At 36.1% G+C, this 11421-nt stretch overlaps 1 long non-coding RNA gene across 1 annotated transcript; it reads right to left on the reverse strand.

The window, feature by feature from the left end:
• Positions 1-6980: 6980 nt before the first annotated feature.
• On the reverse strand, positions 6981-7585 carry LOC122293218. The gene is made up of 2 exons (XR_006237213.1): positions 7376-7585; positions 6981-7046 (listed from the first exon to the last, which is right to left on the reverse strand). It is a non-coding gene; the product is annotated as an uncharacterized LOC122293218 (long non-coding RNA).
• Positions 7586-11421: the final 3836 nt, after the last annotated feature.

The raw sequence follows: 11421 nt of genomic DNA on the forward strand, positions 1-11421 counted from the left end.
ATGTTTATCGCGTATAGAAGGAGTTTCGTTCAGCATTGACGTTATCATTCGGCAAGTGAAATGGTTCCTACAAGAAGCCTGCTGCTCGGTACAAAGCTTTTATAAAATAAAAACAGGGTTATGAAATTATGCAAAGGTTGAACTTACCAATCATTCCAACACGTAACAAGCAACTAAAGTATATCAAATGAAAGATGCCAGAGGTCGGAACTGTGAAGCTGAATGTAGATGGGGGTGCTCGAAATAATCCGGGAGAGGCAAGTGGAGGAGGTATTATTCGGGATTCTTCGAATAGATGCATTGCTGGTTTTGCTCATAATTATGGTATTGCTTCGAATACGGTTACTGAATGTCGAGCATTACTTGATGGTTTGCGACTTTGTAAACAATTAAAGTTTCAGAATGTGTTAGTAGAATCTGATTCTTTGGTTGTTATGGATTGGGTTACATTTGGAGTTTGTAGACTATGGCTTTTATGGGAGTATTGGGATGAGATTCAGGGGATTTCTAGGGAGATAAGTGCGAGGTTTCGGCATATTTTCTGGGAAGTGAATATGGTAGTGGATTTTTTGGCAAAAGAGGGCGTACAGGGTGTGGTGTGTGATTTTTTGGGTTTGGATTTCGAGAAGAGTCGTCTTAGAGGCTTGATCCGCATGGATCGGTTGGGGATGGTTTCTATTAGAGAGATGTAATTTTTTGGTACTTTTGGTTCTTTGAGTTTGTTTTTTTGGTATTCCCCTGCCGTAAGTAAGAGTTTTTTTAATAAACTTGGGACAGGGCTACTAGGTGGGTGGCTACTGGCTCTTCGATTAAAAAAAAAAAAAATCCTTGCAAATACTCTGTAAATCCCTGGAATTGATATCTGGTATTTTCAACGAAAATTTTAAAATTGTTGCAAATAGTATTTTACTGCGTAATAGGGACACTGAAATAGGACCAAAAGCATTGCAAATAGAGAAAAAAGTGTTGCAAATGTGATCACTCAAGTATGGAAAATCGTTGTTAAAGTATAATTGCAACATTTAAAAGCGCTGCAATTATTATAAAATCGCTGCAATTGAACTGATCAATTCCAGCGATTTTCTTAAAAATTGTTGCAAATAATTTTTTCCAGTGCAATATAAATACTGAAAATAAAACCAAAAGTGCTGCAAAAATGAAAAAAACTGTTGCAAATGTGGTTATGGTTGTATGGAAAATCGTTGTTAAAGTGTAATTGCAACATTTAGAATCTCTACAATTACTATAAAATCGCTGGAATTGAGTTAATCAATTCCAGCGATTTAATTAAAACTTGTTGCAAATACTTTTTTGCAGCGTAACAGAAATGCTGAAAATAAAACCAAAAGCACTGCAAAAAAAGAAAAATTTTGCAAATATGGTCATAGCTATATGTAAAATTATTGTTAAAATGTAATTGGAACATTTAGAATCGTTGCAAAAGCTATGTAAATCGCTGCAATTGAATTTTTGGTGCATTCTTTTTTCGTTGTCGCCAGAGATGTTGGTTATATATATATGTCATTTTCGCACTTGATTTGAAATATATTATTTATCTTATTAATGCTTTTTTTATCCTGTTCATGTTAATCACTAAATAATTATTTAATCAATTTATTAAATAATCACTAAATAATTAACATTAATTCATCATTCATTATTGAACACTTTTCAATCATAATCCAGATTATAATAATCACCACAAGTTTTCACCTACATGAAACGATCACACATAAACCTATGATTCTTTCAATTCCATTGCTATATAACACTTATAGTGTTTATCTAACACCCAATTTAGAAATGGGAAACATAAAGAAAATTTCTCAAACTTTCATTATAAATCAAATCTTTGAGCACCTTTTCATCTAATATAATAAATCAAACGCATTCATTCATCTAAACCCAGTGGAAAATTCACATTAATGTAGTTATGGGCTATATACATTGGGGTGGACCAATTTGAATCCAAAACCTACAACTTACAAATTACTAAATATATAGAACACATTTCTTGCTTCTAAACATTAATTAAAAATGTCTACATTCATTCAAATTGTTCAACTGTCCTGCTTCTCTATGGACTAAAATTATATCATGTCATCTATAACAATGTTCACATGGGCATTGTGGTTTGGATAGAATAGCTTCAACATGTCTGCATCATGTGGAGGGGGGGAGGGATTGATTGTTCAGTATTTTTGATATTTCAATCTCTCTAACTCCAATTTGTCAATGAATAAAGAGAGCTGTTACGTAAACCCTACGATTAGTTTAATAGAGCACACATTGGCATGAACAAGAAAATAATACTCAAATTTGAAAACTAACTTTAATGTTCCTTCATCATCGCCAATTGCCAAAATGGAAAACATAAAGTTAGGCTGAAAACAGTCATATCTTACAGTCATTTAAGCAAAACACTCACCAGAAGGAAACTAGCACTTTTAGCAAAGCTGCTTGTAAAGAAATAGACTGTAAAGATGTTTGAAAGAATTCTTTCGTTCTATATATTTTACTGTATAGCTATACATATTTAAATTTAAATTTAAATTTTGTTGATCTTCAGCAGTGATTTCATTTGAAATCAGTTGATCTTCTACACTGCTGAACCCAAAACAGTGGAGCAAATACATTAAGCTTATATCATAAAAGAACGCATGTGAAGACGTCATCAACAGGAAACAAGCTATATTAGTTTTAGCATTATGCATGATTTTGTTTTCTGGTTAATGTATGTGTTTTCAACCCTAACATGGCTGTGATTTTAATGACTTTTGTGTATTTGTAATGATCAACATGTTCTGTCAGTTTTTCTTATTATATTGTTTTCCATCAACATGTAATGAGTACTCTACCTAGGTGTCTCTCATGTATACTACTTGTGTATAGCGGTTGCACCATTGCACTTATTAATAAAATCTTCTTACTTAAAAAATAAATAAAAGGAAACTCAGTAACAGAATATATTTAGAGAAGTTCTTTTTAGTGACGAACAGTACTGTCTTGAGGCGATTGGAAATTGGACCAGTTTATCATGTTTGAGATGAGATTCTATGTCTTCTCCCTCTAATTCTAAAATGTGTATAGAGAAGTTTTGGAAACTTATTTAAATCAATAGAGTACAGAACTTAGTTACAAACAAAACAAAGGAAAAAGGTTAAACCACACTATACCTTCCACATCAGGTTCTTTGGATGAGTAACTGATGGTTAGCAAAATGAGGAGTACTTGATGTCTGATGTAGCCAAATTCATGAAAGGATCAGATGAAGTCATGACTTCCTATGATAACAAACCAGTACTAAAAACCATGAGAATGAAAGTAGTTACAGATTCTGAAACCAGAGCTAACAAACTATGAATTCCCTGTTGTGAGATAAAAAGGAGCCTATGAAAGTGAATAACACATATTTTGTATGTGTCATTCACCAATGCAAAAAAGGCGACCCAAGGACTAAATCAAGTTCACCTTAGTAAGAAAATATTCGACAGAACCCATAAAGTTTGACGCAAAACCAATCAGTTAGAACCAGAAATTACATTTCAAAGGAAAACCAAAATCGATTATGCTAGAGGAGGACTTACAGGAGGTGAGGTGATAAGCAAACCCATACTTGGGATTTGGCATTTTAGTAAGCCTCTAGCAATCACCACCTGCTCGACCATCCTGACAGCTCCCATAAAAAAACTTGCTAGCAACAAACCCCTCAAAAACTGACTTCTCCCATATTATCAAGTGTTAAGTTTCAGATGAAATCAAGATCGTGAACTCGAGACAAGAGAGAAAACTTGAAACTGAGATTTGTATTGACTGAATTAAATGATTACAAAATGAAACTCTATTTATATATGTGCAAAAAGAAAGTAAAATGACTAACTAACTAACTAACTAACTAACTCTTCTTCCTCTTTTAATTTAACACGTGCTACTGCTGCTGCTGCTTTAGACTTCAATTCCATTTGTTCAATCTTGGATGCTATACTCCAACACCCCCCCTCAAGATGAACATGGATATTAATGATGTTCATCTTGCGTAATGTGTGATGAAAAAGTAGAGAACCAAGGGGTTTTGTCAATATGTCTGCCAGCTACAATCTTGATGGAATATGAAATAGCTTGATGACTTTTTGCTGCAATTTTTCTCTGATAAGGTGACAATCGATTTCTATGTGCTTTGTCCTCTCATGCTGAACAGGATTTGTTGCTATGGATAAGGCTGCCTTGCTATCTGTATAGAGCATTGTTGATTGAGAATGATTAATTCCCAAATCTTGCAAGGCATAAATAAGCCATTGAATCTCACAGGTGATTGATGCAATGGCCCGATACTCTGCCTCTGCAGATGACCTGCTTATTGTTGCCTATTTCTTGCTTTTCCATGAAACCAGTGAGTTGCCTAAAAAAATAGCAAACCCTGTGACACTTTTTCGAGTGTCAATACACCCTGCCCAGTCACTGTCTGAAAAGGCTTTTAGTTGCAAGTCTGATGATGAGGGAAAAAATAATCCTTGTCCTGGTGTTGCTTTCAAATATCTAAGAACTCTAGTGGCTGCCTGATAATGACTGATTGCTGGCTTGGAAAGGAACTGACTTAAGACTTGAACTGAATAGGTAAGATCAGGTCTGGTGAGAGTTAAATATAACAATCTTCCAATCATTCTTCTGTAAGCTGATGGATCATCATACAAGACAGAATCTGTTGCAGTGAGCTTTAGATTGGATTCCATTGGGAATGTAGCAGGCTTGGCAGCAAGCATGCCAGTATCTTGAAGTATATCAAGAGCATATTTCCTTTGGCAAATTGAGATTCCATTCTTGGACCTTGCCACCTCCAAGCCAAGGAAATATTTGAGTTCTCCCAAGTCTTTAATTGTGAACTGGTGATGTAAGAAATCTTTGAGTAGTTGAATTTCAATCAAACTGTCACTAGCCAGTAAGACATCATCCACATAGACCAGTATAGCTAGGAAGGATGATTCAGATTTCTTGATGAACAAAGAAGAATCTGAAGTACCTTGAACAAAACCATATTGAAGCAAAGCCTTGGACAATTTTTCAAATAATTGTCTACTAGCTTGTTTTAAGCCATAAAGACTTTTTAGAAGTTTGCAAACTTTGTTTTCTCCCTTTTGAGCCATACCAGGAGGTAATTCCATATAAACCTCCTCATATAAGTCACCATGTAAAAAAGCATTATTTACATCTAGTTGGTGAAGATGCCAATTTTTAATGGCAGCTATGGCTAGGATTAATCGAATGAAAGTAATCTTTGCTACTGGAGAAAAAGTGTCAAAAAAATCCAATCCCTCTTGTTGATTGTAGCCTTTAGCAACCAATCTAGCCTTGTGTCTCTCTATAGTGCCATCTGCTTTATATTTAATTCGAAAAACCCGCTTGCAGCCTATGGTCTGTTTATTTTTAGGAAGAGTAACAAGTTCCCAAGTCTTATTTAACTCTAAGGCATTTATTTCTTTTTGCATAGCAGCTTGCCATTCAGGTATTTGGACAGCTTGTTTAAAGGTTTTGGGTTCTTGAGAAGCAGAAATTGAGGCTAGGAATGCTTTATGAGATGAAGACAGTCTAGTTGTGGATATAAACTCAGAGATAGGGTAGAGAATACCTTTGTTAGAAGAACAAGCAGCATGAGGAGATGAGGAGTTTGCTTGTACAACATTTTGGACAGAACCACAAAAATAATCCTGCAAGTAGATAGGTGTTTGTTTCATTCTTGAAGATTTTCTGAGCTGCTGAGAGTGATCAATGTTGTGAGAATATTGACCATTGAAAGATTCAGTATTGAGAGTTGGGTCAATATTGAGAGTTGATTCAATATTGAGAGTTGGTTCAATATTGAGAGTTGATTCAGTATGCAGCATAGGATTCTGACTATTTGGTACAGTCAGTGTTTCTGTGCTTTCCATTTGTTGAATTGTGGGATTTGATGTATTTGAAAATGGATTTGAGGGAGTATTAGGAAAAAGGGAAGAAAAATCTGAAACAGAAGTATTTGGTGGAAATAGAAAAGAATGAGCCTCGGAATTAGATGGTAAGGCTTTAGAAGGAAAATGACTTTCATGGAATATGATATTCCTTGAAATGAATGTTCTGTTTGTGTTTAGATCTAGCAATTTGTATCCTTTGATATCAGAAGGATATCCTAAGAATAAGCATTTTAAAGCCCTTGAATCAAATTTATGCCTGTGATTTGAAAGAGTTGATGCAAAGCAAAGATATCCGAATACTTTTAAATGGGAAAGATTAGGAGCTTTATTGAAGACCATTTCAAAAGGTGTTTTATTTCTAAGGAGAGGAGTAGGGATTCTATTTATGATGTGTGCTACTGTCAACACACAATCACTCCAAAAAGTTAGAGGGAGATTTGCTTGGAACATTAGAGCTCGAGCAGTGTTTAGTAGGTGTTGATGCTTCCTCTCCACAACACCATTTTGTTGTGGAGTTTCTACACAGCTCTTTTGATGTAATATACCTTTATCATGATAGAATTGAGGAATAAGAAATTCAGACCCATTGTCTGATCTGAGAACTTTGATAGAAACATTAAATTGTGTTTCTACCATTGTACAAAATGTTTTTAAGATGGAAGGAACTTCAGACTTAGCTTTGAGCATATATACCCAAACACATCGTGTGTAATCATCAACTATTGTAAGGAAAAATCTGAAGCCAGGATAAGATACAACACCAAAGGGACCCCAGATGTCACAATGTATCAAATCAAAAATTTTATTTGAATGTGTCTGAGAAACAGGGAAAGAGAGCTTTCTTTGCTTTGCAAAATGACATGTATCACAAACATTATTCGAATCAAGAGATATAGAAGGTTCTAATTGTCTAAGAAAAGGTAATCTAGAGATAGAAACATGTCCTAATCTGTTATGCCAGATATCTAAAAGTTGTTGGGTAATAGCTGAAGCAAATGGTAGAGAATGAAACTTATTCTTGGTGCAGGTAGTAACTTGTTTGAAGTGGTAAAGTCCATGTTTTTCATGAGCAATCCCAATCATCCTCTTTGCTGATTGGTCCTGTAAAAGGCAATAAGAGTTAAAGAAGGAAACAGAGATATTAGTATCTTTGGTTAGTTTTGAGATAGAAAGCAAGTTGAAAGAAAAACTAGGAACAAATAACACATTATTTAAAGATAATGTGTCAGAGAGGCAAATGGTGCCAATATAATTGGCAGAAACTGATTGGCCGTTAGGTAGGTTAATGAGAGTATTAATAGGCTTAGGTGTAAAAGAATATAGAAGAGGTGAACAGATCATATGATCTGTTGCACCAGTGTCTAATATCCATGAAATTTCATGTTCTTGGATTGAAGAAACAGAAAAACAAGAAGAGTTTAGAAAGTTACCAGAGAAATGAGAAGTGGCAAGATTCACAGCTGGTGTGAGGTTTGTTTGAGGCAGTGAAGGATTTGAATTAGCAAGTGCTAAAAGCTTGGTAAATTCCTCATGAGTTAAAGAAAACTTTTGGTTCTCATTGCTGTTGGTAATATAGACCTCTTCATTTGAGATAGCTGCATTTACAGTAGGTGAATATCGCTTGCCTTTGGGTCCAGTCCAACCAGGGGGATATCCATGCAACTGGAAACACTTCTCCACAGTGTGTCCATTGTACCCACAATGAGTACAGTATAGAGAGGACCTCTTTGACTTGTCTTTCAAGAACTTAGGCTGGTGATTAACTTGTTTGACCAACATCAAGAAGTCCAGCTTTCGAAACATAATAAGACTTGAGTATTGATTGAAATCGCTGCAAAACAAATGAAACTAAATTTGTTTGTAAATTGCCTCTAAGTCTCGTTTCGTACATGTACATGTTACACACACATCAGAATAGGCAAAAGCCCAGAAACAAGGGAAAAATTGAAAAATGAAGGCTTAAGAAATTAGATGGCAAAAATATTCTCACCAACCAAACAAACGTTTGTAAGAAGAAATGGGTTTAGGAAAAGGTACCTGAAAGAGATTGTTGAGCGAGTGTAAAAGGCAGAACTGTAATCTTTGCCGCTCATGATAAATTTGCGTATTCCCAGAAGCCATCTTCAATTTCTCCAATTCTTACAGACTGCGAGTCTTATGTGCAACAAAAGGAAGAAAAATTACAAAAGCATTTTCAGCTTCACTAGCTTAGAAACCCGAAACCTAAGCTCAGGCTGTAATTCCTGTCGGAAATGGATGTTTTAATGATTTTCTTTTTGTCTAACGTTGGGGGCCGTGGGTTGCGAATAGAGCAAGGGAGAAGGAGGGCCTCAAGCGGCTGGGCTAGGCACGGAGGAGAAGGGGGCTCCGATAGAGGATGGCGATGGCGTCGACGTGTGAGTGGTGGCGAAAGGCACCCCTAGTGACGGAGATAAAGAGAAACCCGAGGGAGGGAGAGAGAGAGAGAGAGAGAGAGAGAGAGAGAGAGAGAGAGAGAGAGAGAGAGAGAGAGAGAGAGAGAGAGAGAGAGGTAAGGCCATATTTGGGGAAAAGGAAATTTCCGACATGAGGTGGTGAGGTGGCTGTGACATGATAGGGTCGGCTAGAGACGGGCTGTGCGCGGTGGAGTGGGTCGAGGGAGAAAGCGCTGGGGATCGAGAGGGGGGGGGGCGAGGCTGCTGGAGGGAAAAGGAAATCGAGAGGGGGTGGGGGGAATTTAGCGCTCAAACACAACTCCGACTATTATTTAGACACTGCAATCATATTTTTACAAATACAGCGATTAAAATTGCTGTAAATATTATATTTTTCGCTGTAAATATAAATTTTATGAATCCTCCTCAGTTTTGAGAAAAAAAAAAATAACAAGATTTAAAAAATGTTGTAATAGAATATTTTTTGCAACGATTTTTTTTACAATAATATAAAAATCACTGCAATAGACCAAATTTCTTGTAGTGAATGTAATATGTAGTATGTTGTGTATTGTGTGTGTTGATGTCTATTATTATTCATGTTGTTTTATAAAATTTTGAATGGGCAATAGAAAGACAAAAAAAAAAAAAAAAAGCTATAAAAATACTCATTATATAAAAAAATGCTTATAAAAAATAATATACATAAAGCCTACTATAAAAAAGTTTTTTAAAAAGTGTTAAAAAGTTTTTTTTTTTAACAAAATAAGCTATATATTAAAAAGTGTTAAAAATAATGAACCAACCATTCGGATTTACATCTAGTTATAGTCCAGACTTTTCCAATTTTTAAAATCTAAATACGGATCTGGTTATGGTTGGTTATCTGCTTCTACACCCCTATTAGTTTGTATACAAATGGAATTAGATCCAATTAGCTTTCGATTATGCTCTCTTACCGAAACATTGGTAATTTATTTTTTGCAGAATAAACAAGTTTTAATAAGTAGTTTTGCAAAAATGAAAGACTACAGGAAAAGAGATTTTTTAAATTCCCATTTGTAAAATGAATTTGCATAATAAATAAATAAATAAATAAAAACCTATTTGTAGATAACTAAAGAATGATTATGAAAGGTTATAATTTTTAATTTTTTAAAAATTGTTTTTGAATGGTATATAGTTGCACCTGTTACCAAAGACACCAGTACTGTTGGACTTGGGCCAACCAGTGGAATATTGGTTCGAGTCCCATTACGTGGATCACTTGATGTTTAACCATCCTATGCTCCTTTTGGGATCACTGATGGGCTATTGGGTTGTTCACGTGATGGTTGTGTTGTGCACCTAGGCTTGTAATACCGTACGAGATTATTCGATCCTTTCCTTTGGGGTCAAATAGTGTTACTTCCCAATTTTTCTCTTCCTCAAAAAATATGGAAAAGAGGGGTAAACACTCTGGGAGGTACACGCCTGGCCTCGTACACAAAGCAAGAGGAAATCGGTACCCGCAAGGCTGGCGAAGGGGTAACACTGTCGCTAAACCAGTGAATGCTTCGTGCTTTAAACATACATCCACTTTTCTCCTTTAATTTTTTATTTTTTGTAAGAAAATGTTAACATCTTCATTTAAAATCAACCAATACCAAATTTGTCTATTACAATTAGAGATAAAATCTCCTTCGGTCCCTCCCCTAACCAGATAGATTTTGCATCAAACTTCATAGCCAATTTAGCTAGAGTATGCGCCAACACATTACTATCTCAGTAAGAAAAAACAGTTGTCCATGAAACATGAGTAGATAATAGAGACTTTATATGTTCAATCACTTGATCCATTCATGAATTGTCCTCAATCCTAGAATTAATAGCATCCACAACAGACTTTGCATCACTTTTGAAGACAACCTGCAGCATCCCCAGCTCCTCACACAACCTCAAAGCTCTACTTAGCGCATAACATTCAGCAAGTAAAACTGAACCAACCTTGTCTCTCGGTGCTGTTAAAGCAGCCAAAATATCCCCATTACTATCCCTAATAACAATACCAATAACCATCTTTTCACGACCCTTATCAAAAGTAGCATCAAAGTGTGCTTTGTAAAAGGAACAATCTGGCATCTTCCAACACTGCCTTCCCTCTGCAGCAACTTCCCTCCCAGCACTATTTTGTTTCTTCAACTATACTGTTTTGAGCTCATCAAGCTCAACAATTGCCATTTTAATAACTACATTTGGACTTTTAAAGTTATCATAAAAAACAAAACCATTTCTTCTAATCCAAACCTTATGAAAAATAGAAGCAACCAACTCTAGCTTGTTTGTTGGTAACCGAGAAGACAGATCAGACCACAGCTACATGAAATCCCTTGCACCACTCTTCCACTTTTTAACAGGACTCACTTCCTTAGGCCCAAACATCTAATACGGTAGGGAAACTCCTTAGAGCCTGAACAACAAATTCTTCCTCTGTGCGATAGATTGGATTGTTGCTACTATTAGGGGTGTCGAATAAGATTGGGTTTTTTTCCAGACCAGTTCGAAGCCTGGAAACTGAGTGAATCTAAGCAGTTATCCACTCGGATTACACTCGGGCGAGTAAGAAATACTCCTACCCGCCTGGACCCTGTTACGAATTCGGTCATATAACCGAATATCTGTAACCAGTTTAACTTTTTAAAAAAAAAATTCAAATGCACAAAATGATGTCATTTTGTACATGACAAAGGACAAAATGACTTTGTTTTGTCATCAACATAAGAATTCGGCCAACCCCTTCAGCTTTCCCAATTAAAACTTCACACCCTTGAACCATTTCCACTTGAGTCCCTCCACCCCCCCCCCCCCCCCCCCCCCCCCCCCCCCCCCCCCCCCCCCGGCCCCCAAAAAAAAGATAATAACTCTCGCTCAGTGCTAGATCTGGCTGTCGTCCATTAACCCTAGAATCACTTAGACTCAAACTTCACTTCGACTTTCCCCTTTGGTCAACCAATTCTTCTTCACGTATAGTATATTCCTCTCTCTCTCTCTCTCTCTCTCTCTCTCTCTCTCTCTCTCTATTG

Source organism: Carya illinoinensis, chromosome 14 (assembly GCF_018687715.1).
Source record: "Carya illinoinensis cultivar Pawnee chromosome 14, C.illinoinensisPawnee_v1, whole genome shotgun sequence".
In the NCBI taxonomy this organism is placed as follows: Eukaryota; Viridiplantae; Streptophyta; class Magnoliopsida; order Fagales; family Juglandaceae; genus Carya; species Carya illinoinensis.